A 23,580-nucleotide genomic window follows, 5' to 3' on the forward strand; every position below is an offset into this window, starting at 1 on the left:
CAGAAAACACCAGGTCTATATAAAGAGTAGGAAATATTCGAGAAGGAAGATTTAACCCAATAACAGTTTTTGCCAAGGAAATACTGTGTCGTTCATCTGGGGAATTTAATTGAAGTGCAGTGTTCTGCAGGAAAGTCTATGAAATGAAACTGGTCTGCCCACTTTTGTAAGCTCTGAGAATAGGAGTCTTACTTTTCACAACTTACCATTGCTTCCCCACCTTCTCGCACTATGGGCTTGCTGTTAGTATTTGTGTGGCTTGCAAGCTAAGAGTGGATTATACATTTTTAAGTAGTTGAAAAGAAATCAGAAGATTGATTTTTTTTGTATAAGAAATTATATGAAATTCAAATGTTAGTGTTTATAAGTAAAATTCTATATTTCACCTTCCATGCTATTGATACTTTGGGTAAGATGACTCTTTGTTGGAGGTGAGGAGGGGTGGGTGGTTCTGTGCACTGAAGAGTGTTGAGTGGCACCCTTGGCCTGCATCCACTAGATGCCAGCAGCTCCCTTCTCCATGAGGACAATCAAAAATGTGTCCAGATATTGCCCAGTGGCCCCTGGAAGGCAAAATCACCCCTGGAGAGAGGGGGCCTCCTCACTGGACCCTAGCCATGATCGTTCATCTCGCTGCCATCTGTCTGCCTTTGTGGGACAACAGCAGGGTTGACTAGTTGTAACAAGGGCCGTCTGCCCAAAAAAGCTGAAATATCACTCCTGGCCTGTCACAGAAAAAGTCCTCCAGCTGCTGGCCTGACACATAGAAGGAACCAGTGTTTGAAGAAGAAAGGAAGAGAGTGAGGGAATAGATTGGTCAGACAATACACTTTTGGGGAAAATGAGTTTGTTCGTTTGTTTAAACAAAGACCAATCGATGCACAAATGTCAGGCTATGGGCCAGCCTTTTCCTAAGAACACCATGAGTACACATTTATTTCTCAAGCAGCACCATCTGAGGTCCTAAGATGGGCCTCTTCTACTTAAACTTCAGAAAGTTACCATCTATCGTAGAAATGCCAAGTCAATGGAAAAGAGCCGATGGGGAGAAACACTCCTAAGTCCTGACCCTTAGAGGCAACTCCACAGCTAGTGGAATATATTAGCACCATGTAATGGCTCAACAAATTGCAAGGCAACAGACTGGACACCATTGTGTGAGATCCCTGGAAGAGAAAGGAGCTGGTATTTATTGAACATTCACCATGTGTCAGGCACTCAGAAAGAATCTGTGCCTATGTGAGCCTCTTAAGAGCATTCTGGGGCATAATTTCCCCATTTGTGAGGGAGGGAGCTGAAGGCCATAAATATTAAGGGGCTTGTCCAAGATCTTATAGTCAGAGGCAGAGATAGGATCCTGCTAGGGTCCTGGATCCTGCCAAAGCCTTTATGTCTGTCACTGTTTTGCCACATGTATGGTAAAACATCTTTGAATCAGCCACAACCACAGGATAGCAGATTCTCTGGAACGAGCCAACACTTCTAGAAATTCTGAGCAGAGGGAAGCAAGTCAGAAAGAGTCAGGATCACGGAGTCTAGTCCGTGGCCACAGTGCAATGCTTCTGTGGAGTAGCCATGGCCCTGCTCCGTCGGCTTCCAGGGAGCGTGAACTGACATTTCCTGGGGTGACCTGGGCTGTCTCAGGTTCTGGTCGAGTGTCAGCATTTCCGTGCACCATGCTGAGCAACTTTAGAAAGGCACTCACAGACAATCTGAGAAAGTAAATGGACTGAAAAGGCATGTGTGTAGAAGCAGGCAGTATGAAGAGAGATTTATCACTTGTTCTGATAAATTGACAGTGAAATTAAAAAGCTTAATTATTTCAGCATGAATTTTGAGAGGCATCTTTTCCCACTGAACATATGAAAAAGTTTCAAAGCGTTTTGCAGCAATAAAACATCTGTGACCCAATTTACAAAAACAAAACAAAAAAACACCCCCCCAAAAAACCCACAGAATGAGATTGAGAGTTCTCAAGGTAGCAAAGAGCAGCAGGATGGCTTCCATCTTCCATCAACAGAGGGATGCGGGTACATGCAACAGACCTTCAAAAACGCATCCCTACAAATCTGGAGAGTGTGGGAAGATGACGAGGGGAGTTCTGTTGGGCCCAAAGCACCACTGAGACCCTTCAATTGTCTGGGAATGTACAAAGGTTGGTGACCCAACAAGGACCAAAGGAAGAGGTCCATGAGAGTTCACAAATGGAGAGATAATGGCCCTCAGGAGCTAGTGAGGGTGACAAAATACACTGAATGAATTTTAAGGACAAAAACACACTTGAAAAAAATATATGGCAAAATATATTATCTGAAAGCGTTGAATTATAATAATTCTAAAACGTTTCATTCCATTCGGTGTGCTATAATGGAGAAAGATGGGTGATAGAGTCTGAGGTCTTAATGGTTTGGTTTTAAAAGGTTTCAACTAGGTCTGGGCTAAATTAGAGAGTATCAGGCAGGGCTTTTTTAAAAAAAAGTATCTTTTGAATAAAACCAAGATCAGATCCAATATACTCAATAAATATTCACAATTCTTGAATGATTTGAAGTAGATTATTTTAAACTGATACATAATTTGACAAAAATCTGTTCTAAAGGATGTATAGAATATTTACATATGATAATTTACTAATTAGAGAAAAATAGGCAATATTTCTGAAGATGTGAAACTTAAATTGTGCATAGAATTAACTGGATTGAATCAGTGGTGAAAATTCTTGGACTTTGTGTCTTTATTATTTCAATCTGATTCTCTAGTACCCAGGAAATTTTATGTACATAAAGTAACCATTTTTGTAAGAATATTCTAGGAAGATTCCAATTAGTAAAGAAAAATTAAGGTAACTCAAATAAATACATACCTGAAAATATTTTCCAAAGGAACATTTTACCATGGTCTTAATGAACAGAAGATGGATTTTGTTGTGGAAACCTTTTGAATGAATATTTTTATATAAAAACTTCATTAAGCACTAGAGCAGTGTTTCTCAAAAGGCAGCATCATTTCTTGCATGGGGGAATGGGAATATAGTATAATTAGGGGACTTCTGAAAATATAGCACTACCCACCATCCAATACACCTACCACTGGAAGAAAATTCTAGTAGTTATCTCTGAAGTGGCAATACCTGCCCAAAACCCCACAATCCTGTATCACATTCTCATTAGAAATCAGGGCTTTGTTGCGTCATTCTTATTGATGAAAAAGGATCATTTCTCCCAAATATGTTAGGAGCATGGAGCAGGAGTAAACCCAGGGGTTCAACACTCTGTTCAATGCAATCCTTGTCAAGGAGTAGATTTTACCATCAGGTCAGCTGAATCAAAGAATAGAGTTTGGCATTTGGCTGCTAATATGCATGAGACCTGCCATAGATTGACCTTAACCTCAGTGCCATTCAAAACCCTCATAAAGCTGGGCAGAGAGAAGCAGTATTAGTGGGGTTGTTTGAAAAACAAGCAGTCCCGTTCTTCCTCTTGAGGAGACCTGTCAGTGAGGGTTCTTACCTGTACTTCAGGTACCCAGAAATCTATTGAGGTGTAGAACCAGGCACATAGAGCCACTTGCCTGGCATCATGATACTTTCCTCTTTCCCAATGCCCCACAGATTGCTTTTTATGATTCTTAGGTTTGTTTGTTTTATTTTCCATGCAGTGAGGACAATTGAAGGGTATTATGTAAAGCAGCCCTGTGAAGGGGCATGTGGGTGGTTCAGTGGGTTTGGCTCCCAGGTTGTGATCTCAGGGTCTCAGGATGGAGCCCCACATAAGGCTCCCTGCCGAATAGATAGTCTGCTTCTCCCTCTGCCCCTCCCTTTGCTCGTGCTCTCTCTCTTTCTCTCTTTCTCTCTATGAAGTAATTAAAATATTTAAAAATAAAAAATAAATAAAGTAGCCATGTGAAACTCATCACAGGCTTTATTGTAAGAACAAACGTGGTCACAGACGTTGCTGATTGCATAGTACAGTGTGCTCTACAGGAAAAACCGAGGCAGATCTGCTTACATCTTATTATCAGAAATAACTGTGCTTTTAAGAGGCAAATAACTCATTTTTTTTTTACCTTATGTTCTCTATAGCTTATCACAGATCCTGCCCACATTTTGGCATTAGATGCTACAAAGCTTAAATCTGAGTCTGTGTGCAAACACTTCTGGATCCATCCTATTTCCCCTCACTCACTTTCCTTTTGTTAAACACAATTCACACGCTTACTCATTTTTATTCAGTTTATCTTGTTATACTGACTGGGTTCTTGGTGAGATGAGTCACATCCATTTTGAAACAGAGCAGAAAAGGAATATGGGACAGGTATTTTAAAAACAAATTTTAAATATTTATAGTCTACTTCTTCTAAAAAGCATGTTGTTTTTTACATTAAGTGGGGCAAAGAGTGGAGGGATTATTATATGGTGTGGTTCTAGGCCAAGAAGCTGTGATTGCATGGATTCAAACTCAGAACTACCCAATGAGGAGGGGGGGAGTGTTAGGGGGAGGGGCACTGGTGAGCAGGGAGAGAAATCCCACTAAAGACTCAAGATTTATCTACTCACCTACTGAAGGATGTCTGGGTTACTTCCAAGTTTGGGCAATGAGAAATAAAGCTGCTATAAACATCTGTGTGCAGATTTCCATGTGGACCCAAGTCTTCAACTCCTTCGGATAAATACAAAAGAAAACGACTACTGATCACAAGGTAAGATTATTGGTTTATTTTATTTTATTTAAATTCAATTAATTAACACTATTGGTTTCAGAGGTAGAGGTTAGTGACTCATCATGTTATATAACACCCATGCTCATGACATCACGTGCCCTCCTTCATGTCCATCACCCAGTGACCTCATCCCCCACCCACCTTCCCTCCAGCGACCCTCAGTTTGTTTCTTATGGTTAGGAGTCTCTTGTGGTTTGTCTCTTTCTCTGATTTCATCTTGTTTTATTTTCCCCTCTCTTCCTCTAGGCTCCTCTGCTTTGTTTCTTAAATTCTACATTTGAGTGAAATCATATAATTGTCTTTCTCTGATTGACTTACTTCACTTAGCAAAATACCTACTAGTTCCATCCATGTCATTGCAAGTGGCAAGATTTCAGGGGCTTTTGATGGCTGAGTAATATTCCATTGTATATATATACCACATCTTTATTCATTCAAATATGAACTAAACCACCTTGGCTTGTGTATTTGCCATTAGGATACTTTTAATAATAACAAACTATTGCTAGTGTCAGGAATAAAATACACCTATAAATATATATTTGTAAATCATATATAATTGTTCATCTAGAGATATCCTAGGAAAAATTCTGTAAACAAATTTCAAGGATAAATGAGAAAAAATCAACATAGAAGGATATTTTAATAATCTTTTCTCAATATCCTTTATCTCAAGGATAGCTCAATCTGGGAAAATAAATATCAAGGATGAAAATATTTCAACAGCATATTTGTAAATATAATCCAATAAGTGCATATAGATATATATGCATGCCTTCAAACTATATGATACATGTTCTACTTAAGCCATGATAAAATATTTTATCATTTACACATAACATAGAAAGTCTCAGCGAAGTTTCAAAAATGTATGTAGCTAAAACCCTCTGATTATAAGATTTTTAAATTAGAAATAAGCAAAGGGCACCTGAGTAGCTCAGTTAGTTAACTTCAGCTCAGATCATGATCTCAGGGTCCTGGGATGGAGCCCTGCATCAGGCTCCTTGCTGAGCAAGAAGTCTACTTGTCTCGCTCCCTGTGCCTTTCCCCCTGCTTGTGTTCTCTCTCTCTCTCTCTCTCTCTCTCTCTCAAATAAATACATGAAATCTTTAAAAAAAGAAGTAAAAACGTCATAATAAATTTATACAATTAAAAATTTAAAAAAAAATTAAAACATGATCCTGAATAGTTCCAGTGTTAAGAAACAGAAATAAATAATTAGAACTGAAAGACGTGTGAGTTATTACTAGTCAAACTCATGGAATATAAGAAAAGCAGAATTTGATGTAAATGAATAGGCTTGAATAGATATTAAAATAAGGGAACGATGACAATGAGTGAGGTAACTGAACAACTCAAGAGTCTAGTAAAGAATGATAAATTATAAGCATAAATAATTTAAGGATAAGTTCCCTCTCCCGCTCCAATTTTGAACATGCTTGAATAAGAGAAAAAGACTCTTCAGTGGATAGCAGGATCAGATTTATGGTCTCTTTCTACCCATGGGTCGATAGGTAGATGGATAATGTTTTCATCCAAATGGCTTACCTGTTCAACAGCCCTTTCCACTCCCTTCTAACTTGCTGATGGAACTGCCTCCCATGCACCATCAGGGACGAGCAGTGCCCATTGGTCCTATTCCCCAACATCTTTGCAGTAACCAGGTACCACCCGGGTACCTGAAGGGCATCCCTACCTCTTCCTCACTGATGTAAAGAAGTATTTGAGGGGACATTACCCCGTATCCTGCTTTATGACACGGTTGGATAAATTTGGAAGTTTTTTGGATCTAAGACTAGACACATTTACAATGAAGAGTTATAGTACCAAGAAAAGAATAGAAGACATTTGGAAAGTGCTGGGACCCTGATGGCAGTTTTGAGGCAATTGAGCTAAGCCCCTAAAGCTGTGTGCCTGTCCTGCCTCGGACTCCTCAATACATGAGATAATAAATGTCCATTTCATCTCATCCACACCTGCAGCCCAAATCACCCTCACGTATAGTTATATTTCTTTTTCTAACGGCTGCATATGTGAAATCCAACATTGGTTTCAACCAGATGTGGCAGTAGCAAAAGAGACCGCAACTAAACAATTACACTTTTAGAGGAAAACACACCCCAAGCAACACCGCTGTCTAAACACAGAAAACTAAAATCATACAGAGTTATGCTTCAATGCAGAGACGAAATGGCTTCTTCTGGATTTCTGGTCATTTGATGGTTCAAAAAATAGTAGGTGTTATATACATCTTATTTTATGAGAGTAATCCTCGATGGCAATGGTATTAACATTGTCCTTTGTTTTGGCACATTAGAAAATGCAGCTCATATTTCCAAGCAGTGTGATCCGTGCTTTTGTTTGGATCATGTTGTTGAATTTCTACAGCAAGGCCACATAGTTGGAAATATCCCCATTTCAATAATGAGAAATTGGAGTGGAAGGAAGTTAATTAGAAGAACCTGACAAAGCATTATGTGAGAACTTGCCAGAATAGTAATAATGACAATGGCAGGAGCAGAAGTACCAACAGTATCTTTGGCCTGTGCTGCTTGGTGTCCGGGAGGCAGCTTAACCACCATTAGTTTCCACGAAAAATAGGCAATGAAAAAGTGTCTGTGCTATCAGATGAAGACTAATTATTTCAAATATTGCATCGTGAACTAATAATTAAAAAAAAGAGTGAACAATTGTCTACTTTGGGTGTCATGTTGACTTTGGCGATTGATCGTCAAATCCACTTTATTTCACAAATTTTTTTTTTTGGTCTATTTTACCTATATTTGACTTTCTTCCTTAAAAAATTATCACAGAAAATAAATTATCACAGAGTCACAGATATCTTCTCTCAAAAAAGTAAAATACTGCATATTGTACTCTAAACAGGACAAGGATTTTCTTTTCTAAACAAAAATGAACCTGTGACCCCCGTGTGAATGGCGAGAGAATGCCAGGCCACTCCTGGGGAGTCTCCTTGCCAGCAAATATCAGGTAGCCAGAGTATCCCAGAAGCCCAAGACAGGACATGTGTGAGAGGGAAACCCAGTATCCTGCAATTAATATCCTCTGGGCCCCCGGATTGGTTCCTAAGCAAGGTATTTACACGTTCTTCTACTTGCATCTTGACATAACAATTTTGGGAAAACATTTTTTTCATTCTAGCACTCCTACTTTAAATTCCTTTCACCTTTTTTTTTCTTCAAAAAAAAGAGAGCCAATTTTAATGAGTCGTGCCCATTTGAAACCACTGATTTCTCAGACTTTCCAATTCACTATTTTCTTTAACAATCTCACAACCTCCCTTAATGTCACAAAACTGTGTTTTATTTCCCCTGATTCTCTTCATTTCATTTCATCATTATCATTTCTATGTGCTTCTAGTTCAAAGTTTAGGAATCAGCCCCGTGAGAAAAACCAAGTACCACCATACTTGAGGAGATTTGGGAAAGTGGAGCTCATTCATCTTAGTCATAGCCTGCATTTAAACTGAGCCAAAACCTGAGATGGTTTGTGATTGGCCCTTTCCTCTGCCTTGGAAAGAAACAGTCTGACTATGTTGAGCTCCATCTTCCCAAGTAGAGGCCTTCACATATTGATGGTGGGTAAATCTTAACTTCTCCAGTTCTCGAATGGAGCAGTGTGTCGGCTACGAATCTGGCAAATGCGGCTGCATACGGTATATTCCAGTGTGCTGTCATCTATTGACAGATGAGTCTGTTTGGGAAAGTGAGATGCAGAATGAGCAGCACAGAGAAAATATATTGATATACACAATGTATGCTCTGGGGCTACAATAAAAATTTAAGATAGTGGAGATACAGTTATCAAGAACAATTTCAATCCATGTCAGTTATTAAGAATTTACTTTATTTTTGCCAATTACAAGAACTGCAAAGATCTCACTGTGGACTATGCACCAGGGCTTGGCCATTCACACAGGGATATTTAAAAATACGTTTTTCTGTCCAGTCAAATAAATTCCACGAAAAGTTATTCAGCTAAGAAAAACCAACGAGACACTGACACATCTGATTGCTACAGCATATCTGTCAACCATGGTGAAAAATTTTAAAAATGGGATCCACAAAGGCGAGTAGACATAGAGAAAGAGTTTGGTTTAGGTCAGCAAGTTTGCTGCTGACCTAAGATGGATGTGGGAACAAAGGGGGCATTACAATGAGATCACATGCTCATGTATAAGTCCAGAGAAGTCAGAGAAAAATGAAAGAATGAATGAGTCTGTGGCCCCATAAGAGCACAGAAGCAGATTCTTGGATTGGACATTTCTTGAGAAGGAACACCCCAGTCTAACAAAGTAGCTGCTACTGATCCCATTCCTAAACACAGATGTTGTGGGTGGTCTACCCACACATGCTGCACCTTGGAAATTTACATTGCTCCTGATTCACCATGAATCTCAAAACCTGTCTGATTCCCAGATATCTGTGGGTAGGAAACATGGGACTCAGGAAAACAGTAGGTCTGCTTCTGGGAAATGTGAGTCCATCCCTACTATCACACACCTTCATGGGAGTAAAAACAGACCATTTTTTCATGCAGCAATAGTTAAACTATTAAAATCCCTTATATTTCTCTGGCAATTAAGGTTTTGCCATTAAGTTTCATATTTATTCAGGTGTTGATCTTTCATCATGATACTAACCAGTAAGCCAGCTTGGACAGAGATGATCTAGAAAAATAATATCTATGTTTAAAAAAATAAAAATTAAACACACAAACACAAAATCCTCCTGAATTCACACCCAGAAAGCCACCAGGACTCTGGAGTGACCAATTACTAATGTTTATTAGTAGCCTCTGAACCCTCTGGGTGACCTTTTCTTGCACACCCACGCCTAGTCTGCAGCCATCCCTACTCTGTTGTTGGGTTGTAGCCTGTTTGGCCACAAGCTTTTCAGCTCCTCTTGCTTTTTCTGCTAATCTCACACATACCTTGGTTTCATTCTCTTTTCTTCTTCATGATAACCCTATTCTGAGGCAACCAAGCCACACCACAGGCAAACTGGGTACCTGCATCCAGAACTATAGTAGAATCATAGACCTTATAGCCATGGGCGTCTTGTGAGTTTTCAAAGCACTTCCTATCGATTTCATATTCCTTGTCACACCATGCCAGAGAGGTGGATGTTTCTCTCACTTTACAGGTAAAGACCATGAGATCCAAAGATCTGAACTGATGCGTTCACAGGCACATAATTAATAGTGATGCGAATGAGACTTACACCTAACACCAGCATCAGCGAAGAACTGTGCCAAATTTTTGAAATCTGCTGAGTTTTGTTAGCGTTTGAGCTCTTCACATTAAATAAATAGGCTTAATTTACATAAAACATTCCAACATTAAGCACTACCTCATGGTATGTAAATATACTTTATTGTACAGAAAAATAGAAAATACACACACACAAACATATTTATGCACATTTTTATTAGGACCAATCCAAAGCAAGAATTGATTCTTGTATTACTTGGAAATGCCATTCTTTTCTGGGGGAGGAAGGAGTTGGCAGGAAAAGAGCTAAGCCTGCAACAGAGCTAGACACACAGGCTTGGTTTTTTATACCACCGAACACTTGTCCTCCCTTATCCATCCATGGGTGATAGGATCCAAGACCCCCAGTGGACATCTGAAATTGCGGAGAGTGCCACATCCTATGTATACTATGTGTTTTCCTATGCACACGGAATTATGATACAGTTTATTTATTTTTTAAAAAGATTTTATGTATTTATTCATGAGAGACAGAGAGAGAGAGAGGCAGAGACACAGAAGCAGGCTCCATGCAGAGAGCCTGATGCAGGACTCGATGTCAGGTCTCCAGAATCATGCCCTGGACTGAAGGTGGCGCTAAACTGCTGAGCCACCCAAAAATCCCCCTATGATACAGTTTAATTTATAAATTAGGCACAATAAGAGATTAACAACAATAACTAAAGATAAGCCAGAACAGTTATAGCAATATGCTGTAATAAAAGCTATGTGACTATGATCTTCCTCTTCTATCTCAAAATACATTCTTGTACCGCACACCCTTCTTTTTTCTTTTTAAATAATTTTATTTATTTATTTGACAGAAAGCACAGGCCGAGGAGTAGCAGAGGCAAAGGGCGAAGTAGGCTCTCTGCTGAGTAGGGAGCCAGACGCCCGGCTCGATCCTAGGGCCCTGGGATCATGACCTGAGCTGAAGGCAGATGCATAACTGACTCAGTTATGAGAGCCACCCAGGCGCCCCTGGACTCACACTTGTGATGAAGTGAGATGATAAAATGCCTATGTGATGAGATGAAGTAAGGTGAGTGACTTAGGCATTGTGACATAGCCTGAGGCTACCATTGACATGGCGATGCTTCTGGATGGCCGTTGGCTGTGGGTAGCCGAAACTGTGGACAGCCAAACCAGAGATAAGGGAAGCCTACTGTAGTTTTCCAGACAGCGTCATAGAAACCGTAGAAGAGTGAACAGAGTTGACCTCGAGAGCACTCTGAACACAGTGTAATTGCTTCAAGGGATCATCAGACAGAACTTGTGGAAAGGTGAGGATGAATCTCTGTCCTATAAAGAATAATTTGGGCTACATTTCTACATTTCTACATTTGGGCTACATTTCAAATGGCATGTTTAGTGACTGTAAATCAACAACAACACTGAGTAAGGGATACATTTCAGAATGGAGAAAGTATCAGTAACGAAGGAAAAGAGGGACAAAGGAAGGAGGGAGAGTAAGAGAAAGGGAGGGGAAAAAAGAGGAAGAAAGAAGGAAGGAGGGAATGAAGGAGGGAGGGAAGGAAAGAGAGAGGGAAGGAAGGAAGGAAGGAAGGAAGGAAGGAAGGAAGGAAGGAAGGAAGGAAGGAAGGAAGGAAAGAAGGAAGGAAGGAAGGAAGGAAGGAGCATAAGGTGAGCATATCAAATACATTAAATTATTTTTTATTCCTTCTCTGAAACTTACAAGAATGCCAATTTCCCTTACCAGAATCAAATCAACCAACCAACCAAACAAAATAACTTGATCTAAATAAATAAAAGTAAGTAAGTAAATAAATAAATAAATAAATAAATAAATAAATAAATAGAAGACACATGGGTGGCTCAGGGGTTGAGCATCTGTCTTCAGCCCATGGCAAGATCCCGAAGACCCAGGATCGAGTCTCACATCAGGCTCCCTGCATGGAGCCTGCTTCTCTCCCTCTGCTTGTGTCTCTGCCTCTCTCTATGTCTCTCATGAATAAATAAATAAAATCTTTAAAAACAACAACAACAACAACAAAATAACTTGATCTATGGGTTCTGTTTAAAATCAATCATAGGTGCCAAATGACAGGAATCTAAGCAAAACATGAGATTAAGGAAAGGGAAGACTGAATCCATTCTAGTGATTCTTAATATGCCTATTGCCTCCATTTCCGTTTGGGGCTAATAGAGTGAATTGAAAAGTACTATTAGGAATAAATAAAGCATATACATACACATGCATACACACATATATAATTCATAATTTAAGAGTAAAATTGTATTAATTCATTCAATACTATTAACCATATAAAATTAATATATCAATTTCGTGTAACATATAGTTTTATCTCTTAGAAGTAAGGCAGTGTACAAAAAAAAAAAAAGTAGAAGCCCACACTCTCAGTCCCCTAAAGACCCTTCAGACAGTGGGAAAGCTCACACACACTTGCAAATTCATACAATACAGTGAAGTTGGGATAATCACCATAACAGAAGGATAGATAGAGTGGTGTGAGGCTACAGGGGAAAAAGAATTTCTGTTGTGTCAGGAAGAATTGTTGACATTATGGAGGGCTGGAAATTTGTGTTCTTTGCTTAAGTTTCTTACATGCCTATCAGAGAATTATAAATTTAGCATAAATTTTACATGATAAAAAGGCTGAGATTTAAAAAAATTGGGCGTTTTGCTCAATCCAAGGTAAATTGAGTCTGAGAAAAGCCATTTCCTTGATGAGGAACCTGGTGGTGCATCTTACAATAAAACACACTCTCTTCTCACAGTGAAGCACCATTACTGTTCCTGTGAAATGGCATGTTCTCGAGAGGTAATTGCAAATTTCCTTCCCAAGCTGAAATTTAGGAATTACCAAGCAGGCCTTGAAATCAGAAGCACCAGTTGGCTCCATGTCCCTTAGCAAATTTTTTCCAGAAGTAAATAATTGTTACTGGCTGAAATGACATTCAGCCGAGGCAAAACGGTCCTTCTGAGGCCCAGTGGGGTGCTAATGGTCAGATGGTATGTCCTTAACTTGCTGTGATGTGGAGCAATGCACTGAATCTTACCCATTCTGTTTGAAACACTTAGCTTTTCAATAGGGAGTGCTCAGGAGGAGATGAAAATTGCTGTGGCCTCGGAATGAAAACAAGGAGGAGCAAATGGAAACAAAATTGGTGAGCACCCCTCTTAGAAGCTGAGGCTTGTTTCCTCATCACTGATAAATACGGGGGAATTTATTTTTGAAAATTCTTATAGTAAAAGACCAGGCTCAGTCATGAACAACGGCGTGTTTAGTGACTGTAAATCAACAACACTGAATAAGAGATACACTTCAGAATGGAGAAAGTATCAGTAAGGAAGGAAAAGAGGGACAAAGGAAGGAGGGAGAGTAAGAGGAAGGGAGGGAAAACAAGAGGAAGAAGGAAGGAAGGAAGGAAGGAAGGAAGGAAGGAAGGAAGGAAGGAAGGAAGAAGAAGGAAGGAAGGAAGGAAGGAAGGAAGGAAGGAAGGAAGGAAGGAAGGAAGGAAGGAAGGAAGGAAGGAAGGAAGGAAGGAAGGAAGGAAGGAAGGAAGGAAGGAAGGAAGGAAAGAAGGAAAGAAGGAAAGAAGGAAAGAAGGAAGGAAAGAAAGAAGGAAGGAAGAGAGGGAGGGAGGGAGGGAGAGAAGGAGGGAGGGAGGGAAGAAGGAAGGAAGGCAGGCAAGTAGGCAGGAAGGAAGGAAGGCAGGTAGGAAGGGAGGGAAGAAGGAAGGAAGGAAGGAAGGAAGGAAAGAAGGAAGGGAGGAAGGGAGGGAGGGAGGGAGGGAGGGGGAAGGGAGGGAGGGAGGGAGGGGGGAGGGAGGGAGGGAGGGAGGGAGGGGGGAGGGAGGGAGGGAGGGAGGGAGGAAGGAAGGAAGAGAGGGAGGGGGGAGGGAGGAAAGAAGAACTCAAGGAGAGAAGGAAAAAAGGAAGGAAGGAAGGAAGGGAAAGGGAAAGGGAAAAGGAAATGCTTATCCAAAGCACAGTAACACCACTAGTTTGAAAGTGACTCCCTTCTAGTCATGAAATGAGTCAGGCAGATGGTACTGAGTTCTTACAGAGTCCTCATCCATAGATGCATGACTGATTCCATGCGACATCTCCAGGTTTCCAAGCTGGAAGGCCTCAGTCTAAGGCCTCTAAAGAAGGGATCATTTGCGTCTTGGAGATAGGGCAGGCAAATGAGGGAGGCTTCTCTCACCTAAAGAAATGACCCTCTACTTTCATTACTGTTGCTCTGTGGCTGCATTGCACCTGTTAGTCCCAGCAGCCAGGGAACTGCCAGGAATGGCCAGCTGCTCGCCATGTGCTTTCTTCTTTTCTCCCCAAGTGTATCTTCAGTGGGGCCCATGAAGGCAGGATCACTGCTGGCGCAGTATACAGAGCAGGGCACAAAAAGTGGTATCTGCACTGCTTTCCGTATCCTGAGCAATCCCAGTATGACCAGCATCCCTTACACAGTGTCAGAGCCATTCTTGCACTGAGGAGCTTTGGAGGGAAGACACGAGCACTTATTGATTGCCTGGAACATGCCAGACCCCGAGCAAGGCCTTTCCACAGTGGCCATATTGTTCAATAGTATTTATTCTTACAAAAACTCTGTAAGGTGGGGCATTAGTCCCTTCTGCGAATGACCCTGTAGAGGGACCCTGTGAATGACCCTTGTGTGTGCACACTGGGTCAGTAAACGGTGGGTCTCAGATTTAATCTGTCCCAAAGCAGTGGAGTCTCCGCCCTGTAGAAAGTGGTGGGATGCTGGGAGCTTGGCTACACACATAAGAACAAGTTGTGTTCTTGGAGGCCAGGACTCAACTGTTGGCTGCCCATTTTCGCAGACTGCTCCTCTGTCTAGATATCCTGTTGATTCTTCAAGTAGCACCGAATCCTCCCAATAAATTTCTTTTCTGTGTCAAAGATCCAGCTCTGCTTCAGATACCTACTCAGGTGTCCCCTGTTTGCACCAAGACCTCTGAGTGGCATGGAGAATTAGAAAGCAGAACACCAGGGAGTGAATCCAGAGAAAGAACTACCACTGCTGTCTGGACAGGTGGTGCAAAGTGCTGGAAGTTCCCTGAAGGAGGGTCGAGTCTGAAAGGATCTGAACCTCAGGGTAAGGGAATAAGGGGCAAGAGTCCCAGGCCGAGGGAATAAATAGCATTAGCAAAGGCACAGAGCAGCAGAAAGGACGTGACGTGCTTGCCCCATTGCAGAATCGTTGTAACTAGTTCTGCTGACTTCCTGTGGACTCCTTAACCCAACTTCAGGGTAACTCTTCTACAATGAGGGACTGTTTCCTGATTTCTTTAATTTCTTGATTTCCATTTCCCATGGGGTTGAATTTGTTATAAACAATCATTAATTACCTTAGCTCAGAAAGGCCTCAGTAAAAGGTCACATGTGCAGCCAAATAAACACAGTGACATTTCGTTGTGCACATATTTTGTTGATGTATCTACAGACCTTATAAAAATACTTTTGACACAAAATGCTTTCACATTTCTGTTCAAAGATGTTGGTAGGGAACTAACTAAAGCCAGGATGATATTACTGAATAGGGAAATCGCTTTAAGGTGAAAGAAGAAGAAGGAAAAGGAGAGAAGGAGGGAAGAAGAAAAGCAGTAACATGCTGCTTCTAGAAAAATAAATGAGTCAAAATACAAACATTAGTCTTTAGAACTATGCACCCTGTCATATTAAGCAGCTTGACCAGCTTTCTAAGAAGAAGTTTGCTTAGGAAGTCAGCCGCATCTCTTAGACCATGCATATCGAGAGACTGAATAGTCTTTAAGAAGTGAAAAACATTCTTTACTACATCTTTTTTTCAATTTAAAAAATACATAAAACTAGAAATATCCACTTAACACAGTTCTCCACCAAGTAGCTAATTTTTCATTGTTCTCGATAGAGAAGGGGGGAATGAAACATTTTACATAAGAGCAAGGGATATGTTTTGGGGCATGATCAAAGGACCAGTATTTGCACATAACAGTTGAAGGTCCTCCCACAGAGAGGCAGTTTTCACTGAGTGAAGAGGGCAAGTCCTCAGTCTGAGGCATCCAAATTTTCTGAAATGAATTTGCAAAATGGCATCAGAGAAAGACCTCCACAAAAGCAGAGGCATCAGCCCAGCCTTGGTTGTTCACCTTACAGTCATGATGATTCTTGACTTTGGAAAAATCCAAAAAGTTCATCATATGGAGAAAACATGTGCCGCAGGGCCTGGTCCCTAATGCTATGCTCAATGCCTCCACACCAGGCTCGGAGCAGCAGTGGACTTGGGAGCCTGGGAAGAATATTTTGATAAGAAAAGCAAAATCTCATGAAGCTCCAAAGATCTGACTAGTTAGGAGTCAAGTTGAATAAGCTATATTAATCAAGATGGCATAAGATCAGAAAGCTACAAGAGTGGTACTTCTGTATTCCTACAAATGGCCAACAACCAAGATATCTATCCAAGTTGTAGCAGAAGGAAGGCTAAATGGGCCCTTTTTGTGCTCCCCGTGTGTGTAATTCAGTGCTTCATTTTAGATCGTGTACTCATTCAGAGTTACTTGAATGCTCATTCTGTCCCTAATTCTGTGCTTCCCAGTGTAAGACAGAGAAATGGTTAGACAGAAAATACATTATCTGCCCTCAAAGTGCACCGAAGAGACACAAGACATATAAAAGCACCATGACCCAGGGGATATCAAATGAATGATCTGAAATATAGGCTCTCTGATCACTGACGCTTTTTAGATATGTTTAAGAGTCAGAAATATATCAAAATATAATTCACATTTTTATTTCAATTAATTATTTATCAAATGCTTACTTAATACCATATGATTTTATCACTATTCAATCAGAATTTCTTGAACTTACTATGGTTAAGTATCACTTGAGATCTTTGTTGAAAATGCATGCCCTGCAGCCTCATATGCATGTTTATATATATATATGTTTATGTTTATATTTATATTTATATTTATATTTATATTTATTGGAGTTCAATTTGCCAACATATAGTATAACTCATCCCATCAAATGCCCCCCTCAGTGCCCATCACTCAGTCACCCCATCTCCCCACTCACCTCCCCTTCCACTACCCTTTGTCAGATGCATGTTTTGATTGGGAATCTGCCTGTGTAGAGGGCTCAGGTGATTCTAATGCAGGCAGGGCTCCCCTCATCCTTTGGGAGACTCCAGGGAGTAAATATCTCCACCCAATCTGTCAATCTCCACCCAATCACATCCTCATATGAAATTTGTAGTATTGTGTATATTTAATCCATATTTATTAAATGCATGAATGACCACCATTTCTTATAGGCCAGGCATCATGATGAGTGTTCAAAATGTAAAAACAGATAAGTTACCGGACTCAGAGGTATCAGTATATAAGGTCTGACACACAGTAGAGAGTCTGTGAATTACACATCGATAAATATTTATTGTCGCCTAGGTACCTGCCACCGTGCAAAAACCAAAAATATGGCTCACAAGTGCCCTGATAGAGGGGAGCACAGGGTGCTATTAGAACAGAGAAGCACCTGGCATATGCCTGCCCTCTCGAAGGTCTGCTCCAGGACCTTCCTTGCCAACAGCTAGAATTTCTATTCGGCTCTTCCTTTGCCAACATTTTCATGTCCACCATCAGGTTAAATAGTTCATAGATGCAAAACTAATGCAAAGGAAGCCACCCACAGGCTTCCAAAAACCAATGGGTTAAGATAAAAGATGTAATGATCCCCACTTCCTCTCTCAGCACTTGGGAACTGAGTGTACCCAGAGAATGAACTGCAAGCTGTACTGAGAGAGAAAGAGAGAGAAGGAGAGGAGAGAAAGGAAGAGAGAGAAAGAGAGAGAGAGAGAGAGGACACCATAGGTAAGAGTGTGAGGCTCTTGGGGTCAATGGTGCCATGTTGAGAATGTTCCCATAACCTAAGAGGTTCTACCTTTTTCCCATGAACAATAGAGGGCCACCTGGGATGAGTCCCTCAATCATTTTTGTTTTGAATCCATCACTCTGAATGAGGTGAATGTGGACGAAAGAGCAATGACTCAGAGTTAGAAGGTCAGTGGTGAGGCTTCTGCAGCAGCTAACGCCAGGCTGAAGGCTTGCACTGTGGCATTGGCTTGGGGTTGGGAGAGAAGGGACAGATGGAAGATAATGCCTTTAGGAGGTAGGCTTGGCAGACTTCAGACAACCCATGGTAGTATTTTGAGAATTTCCCAAAGACACTCCCAAGTTTAATCCTCTGATTGCCAGTTTCACACATGCCAGCTGACATGTGTATCATTATCTTATCATGGCTCTCCTGAGAGGGAACAAAATGCAGGATCAATGTCATAAACACAGCTCTCTGTGCCACAGAGGTTAAGAAGGTGGAACAAATTTACAGCGATCCTGACAATCACTGATGCCTAGTTTTCTTCTTGCTCATTACCTCTGGTATGGACCCATGGGTTGGCCCAACAAACGTAAGTAGTACAACGAGGCCCCTGAGTGTGATCCTTTGTGCTTCTCCTAGACAGCCAAGCAGCCCTGGCTTTGACATTTTTGTTCAGTTGGAATCAGCTTGGGACAATCTGCTTGCCTGCTTCAGGAGGATTCTCCACCGCTCCTCGACCTATATCCCTCTTGATGGGGCTTGTAAGAGCTCCTGCTTGTGCACACTACTGACAGAGACACGAAGGAGCATGTGATCATGGCTGCAAAGCTCTGCAATTATGCCTGGTTGGTCTTTTCATCCCCTGTCCTAACCTCTGCTTTGCCAGCTCTGGTCCTTTCTGCCCTAAATCTTCAGGCCACAGCGTCACCCTGCTCCCATCCAGACGCATTATAGATTCCACTGAACTTTTCTCTCTGGCTGCCCATGGAGCTCTCCCTCCAAATCTCCAGCTGCTAGCCGGGGAAATTCTACAGCCACATGAAAGGAGCTGGTGGACCTGACCCTAGACCATGTGACTACTCACCTCTCTTGCAGCCAGCCTGCTAGAAATCAGACTTGCCACATTGCATATCTCAACAAACAACTGGTTTACCTCAATTCAACTCAACAAGCATTTATGGAGAACTTACTACGTGCCTGCTGCTATAATAGGCAATGGAGATACAATAATTAATAAAAAGGTTCAAAGAATCCAGAAGTGTTTCATCCAAACGAGAGCATGTAAATAAAACCAATTAATTATGAAAACATAGAACGACATAACTGCTAGACCACACACACCATGCTAAGCCAGCAATGAGAAAGAAATATATAATTTGATCAGCAAAGATGTGAGAAGAATGGTTTAATGGGGTTTCATCTGTTTTAGGTCAGCTTTACTGAGGTAGAATTTGTAAGTAATAAAACATTTTAAGTATACAATTCAGTAAGTTTTGATAAATTGGTGTGCCTCCTTGGAACAACAATCACAATCATGATACACAATGCCTCCATCACCCCAGAAGTTCCCTCTGAGCTTTTTCTATTCAACTCTTGCCGGTGCCCCCAAGATCTGCATTCTAGCAATATAGATTAGACTCCTCCTTCCTACATTGGGTACAAAGGGAATCACATAATATGTATCCTTTTGTCTGCCTTCTGTTCATCATGATACTTCTGAGATTTATTCATGTTCAGGTAACAGCACTTGATTTCTTGTTATTGAGAATATCATCTCATTGTCTGCATATATTGCATATTGTTTATCCCCTCACATGTTGATGGCTGGTGGGGTTGTGTCCAGTGGTAGGCTACAATGAATAATGCTGTTGTGAGCATTTGCATGAATATGGGCGGATGTGTTTTGTGAATATAAGCATCCTATGAATTTTCATTTCTCCTGTGTAAATACCTGGGAGTCCACTTGTCAGGTCATGCAGTAAGTTTCTGATTGACTTCATAAAGAAACTGCGGAAGCATGTTCCAAAGCAATTGTAATCATTGTATATTCTCATCAGCGATGTGTGAGTTCCATTGGTCTACATCGTGATGACACTTGAGGCTGCCAGTCTTCTTTATAGCTTAACCATCCAAGCAGGTGTGTTAGTTGTATCTCATTGTAATTCTGATTTGATCTTCCCTGATGACTAATGTTGTTTAATAGCTTTTCATGTGTTTATTGACTGCTCACATATCTGTTTTTACATTAGAGTCTGCTCACATTTTTTTTAATTTATTTTTTATTGGTGTTCAATTTACTAAATACAGAATAACCCCCAGTGCCCGTCACCCATTCACTCCCACCCCCCGCCCTCCTCCCCTTCTACCACCCCTAGTTCATTTCCCAGAGTTAGCAGTCTTTACGTTCTGTCTCCCTTTCTGATATTTTTTAATTGGATATTTGTCTCATTGAATTGTAAGGGATTTTTCTCCCTACATATTCTCTATACAAGTCCTTTGACATATATATATTGTATATATATATAATATTTTCTGCCAATAGGTTGCTTATCTTTTTGTGTTCATTTGATGTCTTTTAAAAAGCAGAAATTTTAAATTTCAATGAGGGGCATGTCACCAGTTTTCCTTAATAGGCACTGCCTGTTTTGTCTTTTCTTTGCCAATCCCTAAGTCACAAAGTTTTGTCTTTTAACTTTTCTCCAGCAGTGTTACAGCTTCAACTTTTAGATCTAGTCTGTGTTAAATTTTTTGTGTATGCCATTTTCATATCAAAAGACTAATCCTGCAGTTAAACTCACTATTGAGCTTCTAATTTCAGATAATGTATATTTTACTTCTGCTTCATTTGTTTCCTAATTAGAGATTTTGGTTCTCTGTTGAAATTCTCTGGTTTTTCTCTCTTTTTTTCTATTTCCTTATGTGTATTAATCATAGTTACATGAAACTTATTTTCTATTATTTCTCATGAGAATGATCTGTGGTTCCCTTTACTTCGTCTGCTTTGTCTTTGGATTCCAGTCCACTTTCAGGGTAATTTGGGTGACTTTAGCCTCTTACCCTGTGCAGCATCTCTATAATGATGTTTCTTGCCCCTACTAAGTGCCAGTCCTCTGACTGGGCAAACCCCAGATTCTCAGTCTCTCGCTCTGTGAACAGATTTGGCCAATGCCCCCAGGGAAAACAGCTCCAGAGATCCAGCTTAGCCTTCTGAGGTTCTCTCGTCTGAAATCTTGGCCTCTCTGGGCCCCACTGCATCATTAGCTCACTAACGACCTCACACATAATCTATTTGTATTTGACTTGGCATTTCTTACTGTTTCAGCAGACATGCTGATCTATGCAAGCAATCCCATCTCATCCAGAATGCAGTCCTTGCATTTTCCTACATGTGGTGAATATGCATGTGAAAGCTGTTCTCAGAGACAGGGCTGCACTGCTCTCCAGCCCTGCAGAAGTCATTGAATCACCCTGGATAGTGACTGGAATAACTAACAAAACTTACTTCAGCATATCAGGGTACAAATCCATCACATCTTAATGTCGAAATCATTTTAAACGGGAACTCCTTTTGCTCTGTGGTTCTCCTAACCCAGGTTCCTCAGGTCAGGCAAAGAAAGGTTTGGGCCACAGCAGTGTGTAATTCCTCAGGCTGGACATAGTCCGCTTTACTTCCTCTGAACTTCCATTGGCCCCACCTTCATATGGTCCCGTTGAAATGCAAAGAAGGTTGGGAAGAGTGGTCCGTGGCTGGGAAGCCACTCCTCAGAACATCTCCAAACTCTGGAAGGCATTCTGAGAATCTACAATGTCCATGGACCATCCTTGCCACAGCAGACGGGGAGGGAAAGGGAAAGCCTTGGAGGTGACACCTGGAAAGAACACAGGCACTTGTCAGAGGGAAGGCAGCAGACACAAGAGAACTTGCTTTCTTGGAACAAAGGAGAAATCAAATGGGTAGACTAGAAGTTGGGATTATAAAACGCAGTATTTTTAGCAAATCTTTGCTGCCATATATGAAATGTGCACGTTTTGTGTACCAATAAGACGGAAAAGTGCTACCTTTATTATGTAAGGATACAATGCTTTCTATTAATATGAATTGTAATAAGCCTGTCAATTTTAGAGTTATTAAAATGTGAGAAAACTAGTCATGTGGTTGTATGAAGTATGGTAGATGAGATCTTGAGAAGTTTTGCCCTCCTCCCAAAATATGCATCTTAGTCAGCTGAGGCCTTTAGTAAATTAGAGTCAAGAACGGAGTTCCGTCGTTGGCATGATGAGGTCCAAGAGAGATACTCAACTTAGTGTTCTTGGGGCCCTGACTATGACCTCCCTGCAAGGGGTTTACTTTCATTTTTGTTTTTACTTGGTCTGTTTGTTGGGTTTGATCAATAATTGCATAGTCAATTTTCCTATTTGTGCCCAAACACTTCAACTCCCACAGGCTCCTGTTGGAGCCTCCTCCAACTCCCAGAGGCAAGGATGTTAAATCATTGAGGTACATTATTTCAGGTTAAAGCAAAGAATATGACAGCTTTATGGAACAAATGGAGGCCCTCGCCTTTAAATACAACCTGCAACTAAATATCCTGTATTTGCATATTCCATAATAAATAAATGTAAATTCCTTAATCATTTAATACAAGTGTCAATTTCTTGGCTTTTAAATATGAGAAATTTGACTTGAATTCAGTTTGATTTTTAGTTGAGTGCGTGATAAGGGGAAGAGAGACATGAAAATCTTTCTGTTGTGACAGGTTTGAGAGACTACAATGTAAGACAACATTGCTGTTATTATAGCTACTATTAAAATCCAAATGAATGTGCTATCAATCAATAAACATATTTTCGTGAATATACATAATGAATATGAACTCATTATAACCATATGGGCTCCACGGGTCAAAATCATTACAACCCTCTGTCCTCAGGAGATTGAAATTTCTTGGTGATATAACATAACAAATGTTTAGAAATTCTGCATTATAATTTTGTTGCCAAACTATGTTATTATTATTCAGATTAATCAGATCTTAGTACATTGTAACAATATTAGTCATTATCCAAGTACATTCTCATAACAAATATCCGGCAATATAAATCTTCTAGCATGCTTGTTTAGTGTCAGAACATTCCAGGGTTGGATGGGCCCTTAAAACATCTGATCAAGTATGATCCCAGACTCCGTGCCTCAGTCATCCGCTTGGCTCTGAGTTCACTTAGCCACTGCTTGAGTACTTCAAGCTATTTTTAAAAAGCTGTTTGTGTTTTTGAGTAATTCTAATTAGGAATGTCTTCCAACTCCCTCCTTTCCTTCCCTATCCACTGTGTACCACACACGTCCCAGAACTGCAACCAGGTTTAAGGAAGATAATGCTTGGAAAGTGCTTTGCAGAGTCTCTAGGACATAATAAATCATCAATAAAAACCATCATTAATTAATTTTACTTTCCTTCTACCCCATGTTCATCCATGGAAATTCTAGTTTCTTTTAGGATTTTGCTTACAAGAAGCTTCTTCTCTGAAGTCCTTTTAGACTCCTGACACTGGGTTGGTTAGATTCCTCTCACCGGTGTCCTTGTAGTATGTCGGGCTGACCAACTGAGCGCCACCCAATCATGGATTCTCATTTGTATTCCACATCCCACCATCAGCTTCTCCAGGGCAAGGGCGTGGTCCTGTTTTCTAGTGTTTATAGTACCAGCCAATTATTTAGCACATA

General features: G+C 40.7%; 1 long non-coding RNA gene across 6 annotated transcripts in view; it reads left to right on the top strand.

Annotated features, from left to right (window-relative positions):
- Positions 1–11,062: 11,062 nt before the first annotated feature.
- The window catches only part of LOC140601799 (uncharacterized), a 73,423-nt gene continuing 60,905 nt past the window's right edge, over positions 11,063–23,580 (top strand). For 2 of the 6 annotated variants that reach the window (XR_012004905.1, XR_012004906.1), the window contains exons 1-3: positions 11,073–11,274; positions 13,056–13,141; positions 14,899–15,093. This is a non-coding gene — a long non-coding RNA (uncharacterized lncRNA). Of the gene's footprint in view, positions 11,275–13,055; positions 13,142–14,898; positions 15,094–17,731; positions 17,852–18,497; positions 19,110–23,580 lie in introns of those variants that run through there. The other 4 variants (XR_012004902.1, XR_012004901.1, XR_012004904.1 and 1 more) reach the window with 4 other exon arrangements.

This window comes from Canis lupus, chromosome 12 (genome assembly GCF_048164855.1).
Source record: "Canis lupus baileyi chromosome 12, mCanLup2.hap1, whole genome shotgun sequence".
NCBI classification, from domain to species: domain Eukaryota; kingdom Metazoa; phylum Chordata; class Mammalia; order Carnivora; family Canidae; genus Canis; species Canis lupus.